This window comes from Nicotiana tabacum, chromosome 23 (assembly GCF_000715075.1).
Source record: "Nicotiana tabacum cultivar K326 chromosome 23, ASM71507v2, whole genome shotgun sequence".
Classification (NCBI taxonomy): domain Eukaryota; kingdom Viridiplantae; phylum Streptophyta; class Magnoliopsida; order Solanales; family Solanaceae; genus Nicotiana; species Nicotiana tabacum.
The window spans coordinates 115,120,138-115,138,223 of NC_134102.1; the positions used below are offsets into that span (position 1 = coordinate 115,120,138).

An 18,086-nucleotide genomic window follows, 5' to 3' on the forward strand; every position below is an offset into this window, starting at 1 on the left:
TTACAACCGATATGATTTGCACCAGGAGGTAAATTTGTTAAAATCTATGTTTTGTTTTTCAAAATATAGACGATTTCAACTTTTATTGCTCTTTTCAATAATTAGCTTCTGAAGAAGATATAGCTTTAAAATAATTTGACAGTTCATTATCGAAAAGAAAAGTTTGAAAATCATTTCCATAAGAAAAATATTATTTCCTAGGCCTTTTGCTCCTTCTCGGTTTCTCATTAGAGGTAATCTCATTATTTGTTTCAACATGTGTATGAGATATTTTATCAGACGGTGAAAAAATATGTTCAAAGAACTCTGCATTCTTTGTCTCAATTATATTATTGCAGTCAAGCACATCACTTTTTAAAACAAGAAATCTATATGCAACACTATGTTAAGCATATCCAATAAGCATGCAATCTACAGTTTTAGAACATATTTTTTCTCTTTTTAGGTTCAGAAAAAAGAACCTTAGCAAGGCACCCCCACACTTTTAAGTATTTCAAGTTAGGTTTATAACTCTTCCACAATTCATACGGGGTTCTGCCAATTCTTCTATGTGGTATTCTATTTTGTAAGTGACAAGCAGATAACATTGTTTCACCTCACAAATTATCAGGAGCATTAGAACTAACTAACATGGAGTTCATCATCTCTTTCAATGTTCTATTTTTCCTTTCAGCTACTTCATTTGACTCGGGTGAATAAGGTAGAGTTACTTCATGCTCATCGCAAGGCTGTGTGGGATGTACAGATTATTTGTGCTAGAAGTTGGAAGTTGCCTTTGTCTTTCAATATAGGTTGGAAGTTGACGAGTGTCTAGCGTGTATAAAATTTAAACTTGTACTCTGTCAAATTATTGTATAGAAAGATGTCGAACCCACAGAGATTAGTTTATCTATTCTACAGACGTTTCTTTTTTTAATTACTATTTGAGAAAACTAAGAAGAGTTGAGTTGTGAATTAACTAACTAACACTGCATGAATAGAGCAATAGAAAATATTTTATTTTTCACAAATATAATAAAAAGGTGTTGAGATCATAACTTCATTTAATATTTCTATTATATAATAGATAAAATTATCCTTCAATTTCTATTTCTCACAAATGTATAAATGCCTCTCACGATTACATTTATATATTATTACTTAAGTTGAACAATGAATTGCAATCCTCTCGGTTATAAAAATTAATCGTCAAAATAGTAATATTAAAGAGCCAAAAATATATGCTTAAACTAAAACTTGCTTTTTTTAGTAAGTCCCTTTCGGTTACCCTACTTGTTATAACTAATTACTACAATATTTGCCTCTTTCGATTACAAATAAGTGTAGAATCAATTTTAACATATAAGAGTTAGATGTCACTAAATAAAAGTTAACATCTATCAATACCAAAATTAACTATGTTCTCTTCCGCCTCTTTTGATTACAGAATTAGTAAGAAGTTAATATGTAGTACGAAATAGATAGATGTTAACAAATTAAATAACACCTAACTATAAAGCAGATAAAATTTAAATGGAAAAAACTTCAGCTCAAACATGTGAAATTGAGGGAAAATATCTACTATTATATAGAAATATTAAGATATGTCATTCTCCCAACACAAAAAAAGTTACTCCATAATGGAGTTAGTACTGACAGCGGAAATATTCTTGCCCATTAAATAAGAAAATAGAAAGAAATATTCAAGAGAATAATCCCCCCTATTTAATTAAAAATAGGTGCTAGGTAATTTTCAATATTATAATTTATTCGGAACTAGAAATGAAGACACTATAATAGCTAAAAGAAGAAAAGAAAGTATTGAAAGAAGCAAGGAAAAGAAGAAGCTCTTCTCTCAATTTTCCGTTGTAGTAAGAAGCTCAATGTAGTGCTATTTATAGATGGAAAAGTATATTATGTATACTGATTTCTCACATATATTTTCCCAAGTTGGCAACTTGCATGTGCTTGTAGTTGTAAAGTTTGCTAAAATGTAATCCTCCAAATCGGCAAGTGGGCTACTTGCTTGGATGTTTTGAGATGCACAAATACTTTCATCATTTGTAAAGTTGCATACACCACTTTACTTTTAACTTTTTAGCATTATAGTTCTTCTTTGCAAATTTGGAAAGTGAACTCTTTCTTCTCGTTGTTCCTTTTTTTATTAGTTTAATTATTTCCTGCAAAGAAAGAAAAAATATTAGTACTAAAAATTAGGTTCCAGCTCAATTTATGCACGATATTAGGGTCATTTCCTCCTCATCATTCGGACAGAGGCGGAACTGGAGTTGTAGTTACAGTTCGTCAGAACCAGTAGCTTCAGCCAAAACTGTTAAGAAATCCACTTAATGTGTATAAATAATTATCTACAACTCATTAAGCTGCCTTTTCTTGAATCTAGAACCCATTATAAATTCAAATTCTAGATCCGCCTACATGAATATGCAACCTGATTGAAATATAGCTATGGCCTATGGAAGGAGGGATTGGGAGAGATTGTTAATGTGTTCGACAATAGTTTTTTTTCATTATGGTTTATAGCTGTTGATCTCCAGATGCATAAAAGTTACTCTCCAACTGTTTTCTGTATTCTTGATAATTTCCCAAACTAGTCATTTTTATCCATGTAACGGTGAGTACAAAAATCGTGTACTAGTCCTCACTCTTCATAGTTAACCATATATTTGATGTGTAATGTGTCTTATTGACATCATAGTTTAATGAAAAGCATTTTCTCCGAGTAGAATTTCACCATACCCATGAACAAGACATAGAGTTGGGTTGTGTCATAACTGTTTGGTCCAAAAAAACCATGAGATTCTCTCGAAGACGAGAATAATGGGAAGGAAAAGGCTAAAATTAATTAGAATAAAAAACTTTTTAAAGCAAATTCAGCAGTAGACCAGGTAATTCCATCCTCAGTCCTCACACCCAAATATACAAAGGCAAACAACTACTACAGCAACTAGAGTTATTTATGTCAAGCGAAATCTAAATTAACAAATTGGAGTTCCACAGAACTTTCTCATTTATCTAACGAATTCACAACTACACAATAGTCATGCCTTGAGTGCAAAACGTTTGTTGAAGACTTGGGTAGGGGCCGCGCGAACGCAGGCCCCCGCTGCCACAAATTATGACGTAGGCTCGACCACTTGGGCCGATCTTAGGCGGGCACCCCTCCAAAGTGCAATGGAAGTCACCATTGCTTCCCTTTCTTTCCCTCAATTTAAGAAAACACGCAGATAAGTAACAAAAATACGTAAAAGAGGAAAGAAAGCCAGAATGAACCCATGGACTATAACTCTCTTTAGATTAAAAATTCCTTGATTGAATATGAGGTGAAAAATTTGAGATAACTTGTTGAGAGGCGCGTGAGAGCTTAAAAAAGAGTCCACCTACCATTTGTAAAGGAAGTTTGATTTGTAATGGATTTCTCTTGAATTTGTGGAAAATAAGTCGTGGATGGTGACATGTGTACCTAAGGGACAAATCCTTTTTTGTAATAATATTAATTTATTACTAATAAACATCAATTATGGAATGGGAAGAGAATCAAAGTAGTACTCCAATAAAGAGATTGTAATGGAAAAATTAAGGAAAACGAAGAAAATAGAAATCGATTCTAAATCTTGAAATACTTCTACCCAAGAGTCTTTTTCTCTTCAAATTCATATCATAGCCACCATAAGGATTTGATATTGCTATATAGCGCTCGGTAGAGACAAACGGCTTGGCCTTTCCTTTGGAGAAATAATAAAAGATGAATTTTTCAGAATTAAAATTTAAGAGACGACATCATTTTCGTTTTGCTAATAGGGATATATGAATTCTTTTACTGAATTCAGATGTCGTCGGCAAGATTGTTTTAAAATATACTTTCACAAACTTTTTAACCACTGTAATTATTAATTCTAGATTACTAATTCTATGAACTACCGTAGAAATATTACCTCTCTGAAGCTCACAAAATCTAGCAAAAGTTGTTTAATTGTATCAAAAGATGGGTTGCTTTAGTAAAAAGATCTACTTATTTTGTACCACTAAGAAATTTGTTTTAGCTACATTAGCTTTTCCAAGTTCTGATTAAGACAAAAGTATTTAGCTTTCGATCCCCAGATGTAATAAGCTATTCTGATTATGCTATTCTGCTTCTATATTATCCTTTTGATAATTTCTCAAAGTTGTCATTTTTTAACCATGTAAAATTGACTGATTATCATGTTTGTTTAAGTCAGCACTAGTCTTCATAGTCCACCACTCAACCACTTATTAGATGCGCAATGTTCTGTATTATCACTAGTAAAAGGCAAAAGAATAGTCAGCTCTCTGCTCATCGCAAGGCTGTGTGGGATGTACATATTATTCGCGCTAGAAGTTGGATGTTGCCTTTGTCTTTCAATATAGGTTGGATGTACACCGGGAGGAATTGGATCTCGTCTGTTTGCATTATTCGAAGCTCCCGATAGCGCCTTCTTCAGCTCCGTCATAACCTTATCCTGCCGCGTGAGATGGCCTAGAATGATCGCATGTTACTCTTGCAGGACCCTCACCGCAGCCACGACATGCTCCTCATCAGCATCATCGGGAGTTGTCTCCCGAACCTGTCGAGGGTACTGCCTGTCAGGCACCGACGTAGCGTCATTCCCCTCATTGCGGGTGTCACTGATTGAATCCTCGAAATGAGGCTGATACACTCGAATTTCAGGGTTGTGTGTGTTGTTAACAGTGTTATCTGCCTTTTTTGTGATTTTTTCTAAGACAAAATAATCAGATCACGCTAGTAAAAAAGGCAAGGATCAATTTAATTGCACAGCTGTCTAGGCCCCACAGAGGGCGCCAAACTGTTTACACGTAAAACGGTACAGTTGAATTTATACGTGGTTTATAGACAAGTGAACTAATTTTATCCTGAAATAATACAATAATTGAAGAAATGTACAATACTTAGCCTTAAAATGTAGATAAAATAGCAGAGATGACAGTTCAGGGAACAAGGTTTTTCGGGCACAACAATGATGAGATCAAAAAGCGGAAAAGTAAGATTGTATTAAGTTTTGTATAGAATGTAGTGTAAGTTTAGCCAGAAAATTCGTGTCCTTTACAATGATAATAGGGCTCACTATTTATAGTTGTGTCTAGGGAAGGAGCTCCTGGTATCGTTCCCTTCTTTAATGTAGCCCTGAGGGTATGAAACCCCGGATTTCGTATCATTTTACTATTTTGAGGTGACGCACATGCTAGGTGGCGGGCGTGTGGGCGTGCACCGTTGGGGATTGTGACTTGGTCCGTCCCGTAGCAACTGTAAAGTTGCATATTTTGTTGAAACTATATGATACTTATGTGTTTTGGAAAGAGTTTTCTGTAAATTGGGCTGAATGCCATGTTTGGGCCTTGTGCCAGTGCTGTTTCGAACCTTAGGGGCCTTTTTCTTACTATCCTCTCACTGTTTTCGATTGAAAATCTATACTTTATCATGGTTATACATGTTTACTGCATAACTCAGCTTTTATTACTCTGTGTTGATGCATATAAATGTTGCTTTTGGCTGAATACCCTATTTTTTTTAGTGAGAGCCCGAGTGGCTTGAGAGGTTTATGACTGAGTGAGGCTGAGGGCCTGATTTGTGAGGATATTTATGGGATCGGGCTGCACGCCGTAACATGTTAGATATAGGCCGAGGGCCTAATTGATTTATGCCATGATTTGGCTTGATATAGCGCTTGGGCTGAAGGAGCCACTTCGGAGTCTGTACACACCCCTAGTGAGCGCAGGTACCTACTAAGTGCGAGTGCCGAGTTCCGAGTATTGAGTGACTGGGAGGCATGAAAGATGGTGAGGTATGCCCGAGGGGCTGTTTACGAGTGATTGTGAGGTATGCCCGAGGGGCTGTATACGAGTGATTGTGAGGTTTGCCCGAGAGGCTGTATATGAGTGATGTTGCCCGAGTGGCTGATTATGATTTCATTATTTTTCTCACCTTTGCATTGAGCCTTTGTTTGAAAAACTATTGAAAGATGTCTTTAAATGATTTTTCTGGAACTGGATTTAAAAGAGCTGATTTGATTCAAACCCTGGTTTTAAAAGCATGTTGTGTCCTACTGAATTTTTGTGATATGAACTTTACTTGCATTACTGCTCGTCACTATTTCTCAGTCTTTATTTACTGTTGTTGCTTATTAAGTTGGCGTACACACGTTACTCCCTACACCTTGTATGCAGATCCAGGTGTAGCTGGACACGGTAGCGGCTGTTGACTAGCGGTTGTAGATATTTTTGGGGATAGCAAGGTAGATGCCGGGCGATCGCAACCCTGCTCTTCTCCCTCTTATCTTCCTTTAGTTGTATTTAACTATTTTTCAGACTATGTTAATCTCGATATTGTCAGACAAATTATAGTAGATGCTCATGACTAGTGGCACCCCGATGTCGGGATTTTTTTTTTCGCACTTTTGTTTTTATTTGAACTCATTTACGAAGGTTTTTATGTTAAATAGCCTTGAAATTTTCTTTGAAATAAAAATATCGGTTTGTTTTGGGAATGAGTCGGCTTGCCTAATTCCACGATAGGCGCCATCACAACAGGACTAGTTTGGGTCGTGACAAGTTGGTATCAGAGCCTAGGTTACATAGGTCTCACGAGTCATGAACGGGTTTAGTTGATGGTAAGCAAGTCAATGTTAATGACCGCGCGAGAGTTTATGATGAGAGCTTGAAATAAAATATGTCTACGTTTAAATCACTGGCTAGGACCTTTGTTGGGTGTCCGTCAATGCAAGAAAGGATGAAGAAGAATGTGATGGAAGCATTAGCTGATTCACAATACGACCAGCTCGTGTATTTCAGTAAAGCTAGCGAGAGGGAATCGATTACCATTGATTCCCTCACAAAAGTGTCAAACTTCTTGAATGTGTCTACTCGACAAAAGAAGCTTGTCAGGCAATCAGTATATGCACAGGTCACAAAGTACCCGATATGGACAGGGCACTCGGGGAGATATTGACTGGACTGAAATCTGAGATAGATTTTCTAAATAGTAGTTGTCCGAGTAAAGAAATTAAAATGGCGCAGCAAATAGTTGCAACTTGTCAAAAGTTTTTAGAAAGTGCCACTTCTTATGACCCTGAATCCACTTCATGGATGCGCCTCGCATCTGCCAAAGGCGCGGAGTCACCCACTTCTAACAAGTGGGAAGATGTTCTTGAAATGTTTCTCGACCTTATTAATTGCTTGAGTGAAGAGACAAAATTAACTTTGGAGGTTAAGAAGCTTTAGGTCATGAAAGAAGGGTTTTATCAGAATAGGGATGTTCTGATAGACAAAAGCATTGGATATAAAGAAACTCGCCACCAGGAGAGTTTAGTGCACAAGAAGTTGAGTAAAACATTGGGACAGGAAGTTAGTTATGATGGGGAAACTTTATTGTCTGAGTTACAACACAATCATCAATTCATCTGTTTTGTTGCAGATGGTCTAGTCAGAAACTACATTTTTATCCCCGGTACAGAAGTTTTTGGAAAAAAGTACGGCACCAGAATTTTAAAGCCTCTCATTCCTATCGCCAAAACTGTAGCAAGTTATGCTGATCGTCAGAATTTCTAGCCAAATCCTGGCCACAATCAATGGTAGGATGTGATCGTGATGGATGTCATAGTGTCTTACCTATGTAAATAGTGAGTGCTAAAATTATCTTGTTTCAAATCAATGCTGGTTTTCATCGTCCAACAGTAAACTAAACCATTTATTTGACTCGATGTCCGCTATTGATATCAATATTCTTGAAGAACGGCATTCTGCTATGTGGAAACTCAACCTAAGTATAAACAGAACTGAACAGTAAACGGCTTTTGTATTGTCATATTTGATCAGAAAATTTGAAATATGAAAATTTTGAAAGCAGTGGAACTGCACTCCACCATCTGAATATACTCGGCCACTTATTAACTCTTTCTGAGTTACATTATTAATAACAAGTCTCAAATATGGTTTTATTTTAAGATTGTAGCTAATTACATTCTAATAATTCAGTATGAGTTCTGACTTTTTTTTGTTAGAACATCACAATTTGGAGCAGATAGATTTACTATAATTCCTCATCCCCAAGTAGAATTGTGTGAAATTAGACATCATATCCAATACTCTCTTATTCAGGGGGAAAGTACTCTTATTTTTGAAATGTTACAAAAAATCAGCACTGCCCATTTAACTAATACTAACTTTTATCTTACTGAAGCTGGAATCGAGAATAAATAAACTTTCTACTTTCTAGAACGAGTAAAATAATGAATTAATTGAGGTAATACATTTGCTCACATTATATCAGAAAAAATAAAACATAATTACAGCTTCTTCAGTGATGCCTGTTTTTATCGAGTGGGATTCACCTCTTCATTTCCCTCAGCCAAACTTTTAAGGCTTAAATTTCTTTGGCCATCCTCATTCCCTCTTCGGTCGGTGGTTCACTTTATTGTAGTAGATGCACACAAGCTGATCACTGAAATGCCACATAAGAAGGTTTTGGGACAAAATACCTAGATGCTAACAATCCGATGTAATGCCCTATGCGAAAAAACGTAGATGGCTTAACTCTGGGCCATTCAACATAATAGTAGTAGCTTGAGCAAAAAAAAAATTCAATAGGGATTCATGCGAAAAAACGTAGATGCCATAAAAAAGTTTGTTTAAGAATTGTGTAGGAGCCGCGCGAACGCAGGCCCCCGCTACCACAAATTATGACGTAGGCTCGACCACTTGGGCCGACCTTAGGCGGGCACCCCTCCAAAGTGCAATGGAGGTCACCAACCTAGGCCATAGGTCTTATTGATCGCCCATTGACCCCGTCCAGGTAAGTATGTTCCCTTGATGCTCCTCCCTATGATTTTATATCCCTCCAGCTCTTGGTTTTCCTTTGTGTTAGCCGATATGGGACATCTTGTGCCTAAGCTATCTTCTCTTTGAATAGGATAAGCAGTGTTTAGATCCTAGTGATACAAACTCAGTTCTTTTAAGTCCTCTATTGCCAGTATACTAACCAGTTTGGTGTAGCTATGGAGAAGTGAGCTCACATCAATTTTCTATATTTAAGTAGGGGTTACTAATATATCTTTCATACCAGATCTCAAAACTTATGGAATTATAGCATTTGGTGCAATCCCCTAACCACATTGCAAAGATCCTATGTTTTCCAAAACACAGTACTAATTTTTTTATGGAATTCGCTCTGCTAAATGCTAAGATCCTACGACTTTTTTCTTAAATATAGAAGTTGCATTGATATGTGGCTATGGCATATGGAAAGAGGGCTGTGAGACTGGCATTGTACAGTTCTGAGACTGCAATTTCATCAACAATGTTTTTTCATTGTTATTCCCAAGTATTTATCTTTTGATTTTTTATTGACGGATTATCATGTTTGTTTAAGTCAGTACTAGTCTTCATAGTCTACCACTCAACCATTTAGATGCGCAATGTTCTGTCTTATCATTACTCAATTAAGAAACCCTCGCTCGCCTTTGTATTACAATATAGGTCGGATGTGCACCCGTAAACTATTTTTTGAGATTTACAACAACTCCTTAATCGTAAAAACTATAGCTTCCTTTTTTTCACACAATTTGACGAAAAACACAGATAACTAAGAGATGAAAGAAAGCTAGAAATACTTGCGAAATATTCATCATAATTTAATAGTAAAGACAGTTAAATTGTATTTAACAATCATAAAATAACACAAATTTTTATGTTATAATAAAAAATATAAATTATAAAAATTAAATTTGATCTCAATCCAAAATTTCTATAAAGACCCAAGGCTTTTTGATTTTGCAAAAAAAAAAAAAAAAAATTAAAAGATTTGAATTAAGAGAAATTGTTATTTTACGGTATTTTAAATATAGGAGGCTCTTTTTTGAGTGTCTTTGCTAAAGATCAGAGATAAAATAATAGAATAGATGTAAACATATAAAAAATAATAAACGACAAATAGAAAATTGGGAAGTAGCCAAAAAGGAAAATGACTGGGACAAAGGAAATAAAAAGCACAACAAAAAAGGAAAGTTAGACAAGGTACAAGATAAATTCGAACTTGAATTTTGCACTCGAGAAACGCTTTCACAATGGTCTACCATCCATGGCACCTTTGTCTAGTTTGCGATTGGGGGTGGCAAGATCAAATATTTAACCTAGTTTAAGAAAATTTCTATATAAATATATGATAATTTTACCAATCTAGCGAGTGCCATACCACCCCACCCTAAAGGGTGGATCCGCCCCTGGTTGATGGTAAGCTAATCAATATTAATGACCGCGCAAGAGTTTATGATGAGAGCTTGGAACAAAAGATGTCTACTTTTAAATCACTCGCTAGGACATTTATTGGGTATCCATCAAAGCAAGAAATGATGAAGAAAAATGTGATGGAAGCATTAGCTGATGCACAAAGCGACCAGCCCATGTATTTCAGTAAAGCTAGAGTGCTGAAATCTGAGATAGATTTTCTAAATCGCAACTGTCCGAGTAAAGAAATTAAAATGATGCAGCAAATAGTTACAACTTGTCAAAAGGTTTTAGAAAGTGCCACTTCTTATGACCCTGAATTCACTTCATGGATGCGCCTCGCGCCTACCAAAGGCACGGAGTCACCCACTTCTAACAAGTGGGAAGATGTTCTTGAAATGTTTCTCGACCTTAGTAATTGCTTGAGTGAAGAGACAAAAATAACTTCGGAGTAAGAAGCTTGAGGTCATGAAAGAGGGACTTCATCAGATTAGGGATGTTTCGATAGACAAAAACATTGGATATAAGGAAACTCGCCACCAAGAAAGTTTAGTGCACAAGAAATTAACTAAAACATTTGGCCACTCGTCACGATGTGTGTTCACACTTCCTGTTTATTATCTTTATGGCAGCATATGGGATATTGAAGTTGAAGTTTGTGGAGGGCTTTATGCAATTGGTCGCGGGGACAAGTTCCGTCTATGCACGGGAAAGATCTTAACATCCAATGAGCAGAATATACTGCAGAGTGGGGTAAAGCAGCTAAGCAGAGTTCTGGGGCTTTTCAAGTTTGTATGGGAAACGGCAGGAATGAAAGGCGACCTAGAAGTACAAGGCCATTTGTGGTGCATTGGTGCGGAGAATAAGTCATTTACCTATAGAAACAATCTGTTCTTGTTGCATTCTATTAGTTGCTAATGCAAGACTTTTCTCTGACAATGAGAACTAGAAAGGTTCCACCAGAGGATGATGTATTCAGCAATGAATGTGTATCGTAGGTTAGCATGTAATCAACTATTTGCTGTCATATCATTTTCAGTTTGTTATGATGGGGGAACTTTATGTCTGAGCTACAAGACAATCATCACTTCATTAGTTTGTTACAAATGGTCTAGTCAGATGCTATATTTCATAGACTGATTTTGCTATTTAAAGTGTAACCAATTGTAGTGGACTTGCCTTAAATTTATGATGTTATAGGACAATTATATGTTAGCCCTTTTGTCTTCAACTTGCATAGGTTGGATCAATCCTATCTTGAAAAAGGTCAATATGAGAAAATGACTGAGAGAAAGGACTTGCCGCCATATTACACCAAGTTTTAGTAACTCATGCTCTGCTCAATGTTGAGCTCCTTGAACTTAGCTGGTGATATTTTACTTGCTCCTTGTGATGAGGACTCACTTATCTACCCATTTTTATATTTGAGGTTTGGAAAAATATGATGAATCTCAGGCTGCTCCACAAGCTTGAAAAGATGATGTGATGGGGTTTGCTAATGATGTTTACAGTGAATAAAGGTTCAACACTATAGTATAATTTGGACCAAGTTAATTGCCTTCAAAGGCGGATACAGAATTCACGGTTCAATCTTTAAGGTTTTCTGTATTGAACCATTATGTTTTTAAAATTATGGATTCATATCTACTATTTGTTGCAATTTTAGTGAATTTTTACACATAAATTTATGCTCCCCATCGAAAGTACTAGGTTCAGAATAACCCGATGCTCAAACACTGCATCCGCCCCCCTGATTGCCTCTACCAGGTTGGAAGATCCTGGCCACAATCAATGGTAGGATGTCCCCTTTTGATATCAAAATTCTTGAAGAACGGCATTTTGCTATGTGGAATCTCAGCCTAAGCATAAAACAGAACGGCTTTTATATTTGTCAATTTTGGTCAGAAAATATGAGATTCTCACAAGGAGAACCCAATGGTTAATTTCCTAGACTAGGCAAAGCATCTATCAATGTTATCAAGAAATAAGGTCTGACTTCCTTTGTAAAAAGTCACAATTTAGACAAGACAAAGAAGAAAATTGATCCTATATAACCACGAAAGAGAGCAGATTGATTTACTATAATTCCTAAGTAGAATTGTGTGAGATTAGACGTCACATACAATAACGTCATACTCTCTTATTCATGGAAAATAGTAGTCTTACTTTTAAAATGTTACAAAAATCAACACTATGTCCTTTTAACAGTAGTAAATAATTTATATTTTCAATTTTTTTTTATCTTGCTGAAGCTGGAATTGAGAGTAAAATAATGAATGTTACCCTCTCTTTCGAATGGAATTCACCTCTTCCTTTCCCTCAGCCAAACCTTTTAAGGCTTGAAATGTTTTGGCCATCCTCATTCCTTCTTCGGTCCCTGGTTCAGTTTAACTCACAAGCAGTGCCAAATGTGGAAAAAAATGATCCCTTTGTTTTCCGATGGACTCTGGGCCATTCAAAATAATAAAAGCAATAGCTTGAGCCATAAAAGTTTAGTTGAAGAATTGGATAGGGGCCGCGCGAACGCAGGCCCCCACTGCCACAAATTATGACGTAGGCTCAACCACTTGAACCGACCTTAGGCGGACACCCCTCCAAAGTGCAATGGAAGTCACCAACCTAAGCCATGAGTCTTATTGATCGCCCATTGACCCCGTCCAAGTAAGTATGTTTCAATGTAACTCCTTGCTATGGTTTTATACACCTCCTGATCCTCAGTCTTCTTTGTGTCAGCCGATGAGGGACATTTTGCATTTATTTTCCCCTATTTGGTCAGAAAAGTAAAAGTAAGCCATCCACTTTCTGCTTGTTTTCCCCTTGCTTTCTTTTCTTTTCCATTTATAGCACGCTTGGTACATAAAAAAAATAGATTTAAGAGTAAAATACCAAAATTTCTCCTGAAACCTAATATGAGCAAATCATCTTTTGGATTAAGGGTGTTGTTTAGTATCTGAGGTCATTCTAAATGTATGATTACTGCAAAGTTGCTGAATTTACAGGGGGGAAGTAATGTGCAACACTGCAACACTGCAACCCTTGCTGCTGCCGGGGCGGATTTAGTGGGGCGGAAGGGAGTTCACCCGAACCCTTCGCCGGAAAATTACATTGTATATCTATGGTGAAATTCGGTTTGTGCATCTATATATTATATTTTGAATCCCCTTGACATAGCCCAAAAGCGTAGCTTAATAATCAAGGGTGTTCAAAATCTTTGTGAGGTCAATGGTTCAATTATCATTGGCGACATTTTGTTTTAATTTCTTAACTTTTTCTTGTTTGAACCCTCTTAGCAGAAATTCTGCCTTCGCTATGGCCTGCTAGGTAATCCAATATTTTGCTTTCGGAGTTAATTCATAATTACCATAACAAAAAGGATCAATCTTAACCGCAGGTCTCTAAAGAGGATAGCATATTTTCCTCAGATTGTATGACATCCAGTTTCCAGAAGAAAAAAGTTCAGTTTAATAAGTGATGTTCATTTCCATTCTCAAAAAATAACTTAGGAAGAGCCCCAAATTTATTCCACTTAGTTCTTCAACTAGTATGCCTATAAAACATCTCATTAAAGGTTACAAACTAGAATTGTACAGGGAACAAGATATGGCACAAATCCATTCGCTTCAAACAATCTTTCATGTGTTGGAGGGTCTTCTTTGGTAGAATGTCACGACCCAATTTCACCTATAGGTCGTGATGGAGCCCAACACTTACAGCTAGGCAAGCCAACTAGTAATTTAAACCCATATTCAATTCTTTAAAAATTAACCGAGTAATTAAACTCTTCTTACTTACAAGAATTTAGACAATGTGAGAAGAATTAGTAAATTAAAATAACCAAGAACAGAATTTAAATCCAAACATTCTACTAGTGTGTGTGCCAAGATCTGGTGTCACAAATGTATGAGCATCTAGTAGATTATATAAAAAAATTATAAAAACTGTCTGAAATGAAATAGACAAAATAAAACTCTCAGAAGAGGCACTAGTTGCTGCAGAACGGCTCAGAAAGCAGCTCGCCACTAAGCCTCTGGATAACGCTGGTGCGCGCCGATAGGTCCAACAATAGTACCTGTCTCAGGTCCTGCACAAAAAGTGCAGCAAGCGTAGCATGAGTACGTAAACAACGTGTACCCAGTAATTATCAAGCCTAATCTCGAAGAGGTAGAAACGAGATGGTCGACTTTGACACTCACTAAGGGTTAATAATAATAATAAATATAATAAAAATAGAAATATTTAAATCAACATGATTCACAGAGTTAACAATAATTTTATTTAACCAACAGAAATAATTAAATTCCTTCAAATGCAACAATTCCCAATCTATTAATTAAATTCACAAGCTGCAATTAAAATATCAAGGTATCGTGTAATTATTTTTATTAGGCACGATTTCTGCCGAGGTCGTACGGCCCGATCTAGAGTGTTGTGTACACTGCCGAGGGACGTGCGGCGCGATCCATAGATGCATCTATATTGCCGAGGCGTTCGGCTCGCTCCACAAGAAAGGAAGACATTTTCTTATGTACCTCCGGAAGGAGAGTATATTTATTATAAGATTAATTCGAGAGGATGAACAATTACTTTTAACAATTAATTAATTTAAGCAGAAAATTAAGTATATAGGATTTCCATCTTTTACTATCTTTCCCTAACAATTCACAATATATTTCAAATAATTTAATTAAACAAAGGATACAATTTACACACATAATTCATGCTTTGAGTCCTAAACTACCCGGACTTTAGCATAGATAGTAGCTACGTACGGACTCTCGTCATCTCGTGCGTACGTAACCCCCACATTTAGCAACAATTATTAATTTAATCATCTATGGGGTAAATTCCCCATCACAAGATTAGACAAGAGACTTACCTCAACTTGCTCCAATTTAATCCATTAGTAGGTCTTTCCTTCGATTATCCAACTCTGTATGGCTCGAATCTAGCCAAAATAATTCGATACAATCACTAAAAATTATAGGAATCAATTTCATAAGAAAATACTATATTTTTCAATAAAAATTCGAAATTAACTCAAAAATTATCCGTGGGGCCCACGTCTCGGAATTCGGCGTAAGTTACGAAATATGAACGCGCACTCAACCACGAGTCTACCCATACCAAAATTACTAAATTCCGATAACAAATCCTCAAATCTATCCAAGAGGGTTTTCAAACTTTTCCAACTTAATTCACCAATTAAATGATAAAAACAGTTATGGATTCGGGTAATTTAACCAATATTGAGTTAAGAATACTTACCCCGTTATTTTCTCTGAAAATCTCCCAAAAATCACCATAATCCGAGCTCCAAATCGGTAAAAATGGAAAATGGTCAGAACTTAAACTCTCTGTCCAGTGATTTCTTCTACGTGATCGCGAACTTCCTCACGCGATCGCGAACTTCCTCACGCGATCGCGAAGCACAATTTTAACACTGCCAAAATTAACTCTACGCGATCGCGGAAAGTCCCACGCGATCGCGAAGCACTAACTCCACAAACCTACGCGATCGCGAAACATTAAGCGCGTGTGGCCCAACTCTTCCCTCCGTTCCTCTTCGCGAACGCGGCCTTAGCCACGCGTTCGCATAGCACAGCTCGCCCCAACCTACGCAATCGCGAACTTGCCCACGCGATCGCATAGAATAAATTTTCAGCTACCCAATTAAGCCTACGCGATCGCATCCCAATTCACGCGATCGCGTAGAACAAAGTCATCTCTGCCCAAATTACCCTACGCGATCGCAGACAAACTTACGCAATCGCGTATAAGGAAATCAGAAGAAAAATACCAGCAGCTATCAGCAATCTCCCAAAGGCCAAAAATGATCCGTTAGCCGTCCGAAACTCACCTAAGTCCCTCGGGACCTCAACCAAATATACCAACAAGTCCTAAAATATTATACGAACTTAGTCAAAACCTCAAATCACATCAAATAATGCTAAAACCACGAATCATACTTCAATTCAAGCTTAATGAAACTTAAAATTTCCAACTTCTACATTCGGTGTCGAAACCTATCAAATCAAGTCCGGTTGACCTTAAATTTTGCACACAAGTCATAAATGACATAATGGAGCTATAAAAATTTTCGGAACTAGATTTTGACCCCGATATCAAAAGGTCAACACCCCGGTCAAACTTCCAAACTTAAATTCTTGTTTTAGCCATTTCAAGCCTAATTTAACTACGGACTTCCAAATAAAATTTCGAACACGCTTCTAAATCCAAAATCACCATACGGAGCTATAGGAACCGTCAAATCTCGATTCCGGGGTCGTTTTCTCAAAATATTGACCGAAGTCAAACTTAGCATTTTAAGGCTAACTTAGGGAACCAAGTGTTCTGATTGCAACCCGAACACTTCTAAATCCCGAACCAACTATCCCCGCAAGTCATAAATTAATAAAAGCACATACAGGAAGTTTTATTTAGGGGAACATGGTTCTAAAAGTCAAAATGACCGGTTGGGTCATTACATAGAATCCCCATCAGGGAGAATATCAGTAGGTTGGATTCTCAAGAAACTGAGGGTTGTAGATGTTGTCCAACACCTGTTATGGAGACCTTGCTATTAGGGATATAATAGATATGCCTTAGATCCAATCTCATATTTGATGATTGAAACATATTTTTATAAACGTTATTTGATATAAAATATATATGACATTTGATATTCTTTTATCAAAGTTTATTAATTACTTGATAAATTTAATAAGGTCCTTGATTAAATTTTGAGACTTGTCATCGTGATGGAGATCATGATAATGAGAGTACAATCTCTTACAATTTAATCTAAAATTTATCCTTGATCATAGGATTATTAATTTGGACATTAGTAATCCGGTTAGATCAATATTTATGTTATCGTCTTTATGTGATAAAGATTAGTTGATATCATTAACTAAATTACATGTATAGATGATGCATATAGAGATATGATCATTGAACCGACTCATTGGATAATTCTTAATGGTTAGAATTACCATAAACTGTCAATAGGATATTCTCTTGAAGAATGTGATGTAAGATCCTTTGACCTGAGATCGTCATAGTAATTGACAAGTTATTTATTATGCTTTGATACTAGACACATATGGCCCTAGGACGATAGTTGAAAGGATATTGGATATAATTAAATACTTGTAGAATTAGTGTTTGATCAAGATGGAATCTGTCAACTCTTGGTAATAAGTTTAAGCTCTGTGTTGTCATGAATTATAAGCGACCTAACTAAGACTTTGGCTAGGGCAATTGAATGAAAAGAAGAAAAGAGTTTCTTAGGTCGTTCAATGGTCGATTATATTTGACATGCACACATAGTTGGTCGCCTATTAGGATTTGAAAGTTGAACCATATCCTAGGGTGACTCAGAGCTATAAAGACAAGATAATATTAATTATTCTTCTACTGGTTCGTGAGAGTAACTTGTATACTTCATTCTATCCGGCCGTTAAGGAGTGTTGCTAGACGCCACCCTTGATTAGTATATTGATATGATTAATTTACTACCGGTTTAGTATTGAACCTATGGGGTCGCACACTAACGAGTATTCTGATCTTTGTTAAGGATTAGTTAACTTATTATTTGACAATTGAATTAAAGAATTTAATTAGTCAAATAAATAAAGTTATTAGTCCAAATGAAATATTATTATATTCTTTGCTAGCACAGAGAATATAATTAATATTGTGAACAAATTGAACTTTTTTTATTTGAAATAGAAAATTAAATTATATCTCTTGGTTGAAATATATATATAAAAGATTCATAAAGATTAATTTGATCAATCCAATTAAGAACTGGATTGACGTGAAAGTCAACG

At 36.2% G+C, this 18,086-nt stretch overlaps 3 non-coding genes across 3 annotated transcripts; all 3 read right to left on the bottom strand.

Annotated features, from left to right (window-relative positions):
- Positions 1 to 3,075: 3,075 nt before the first annotated feature.
- LOC142177916 (U1 spliceosomal RNA) lies at positions 3,076 to 3,232 on the bottom strand. The gene has a single exon (XR_012706444.1). It is a non-coding gene; the product is annotated as a U1 spliceosomal RNA (small nuclear RNA).
- Positions 3,233 to 8,671: 5,439 nt separating this feature from the next.
- On the bottom strand, positions 8,672 to 8,832 carry LOC142177796 (U1 spliceosomal RNA). The gene has a single exon (XR_012706350.1). It is a non-coding gene; the product is annotated as a U1 spliceosomal RNA (small nuclear RNA).
- A 3,930-nt stretch (positions 8,833 to 12,762) lies between these two features.
- LOC142177893 (U1 spliceosomal RNA) lies at positions 12,763 to 12,923 on the bottom strand. Its single transcript, XR_012706432.1, has one exon. It is a non-coding gene; the product is annotated as a U1 spliceosomal RNA (small nuclear RNA).
- Between the last annotated feature and the right edge of the window lie 5,163 nt (positions 12,924 to 18,086).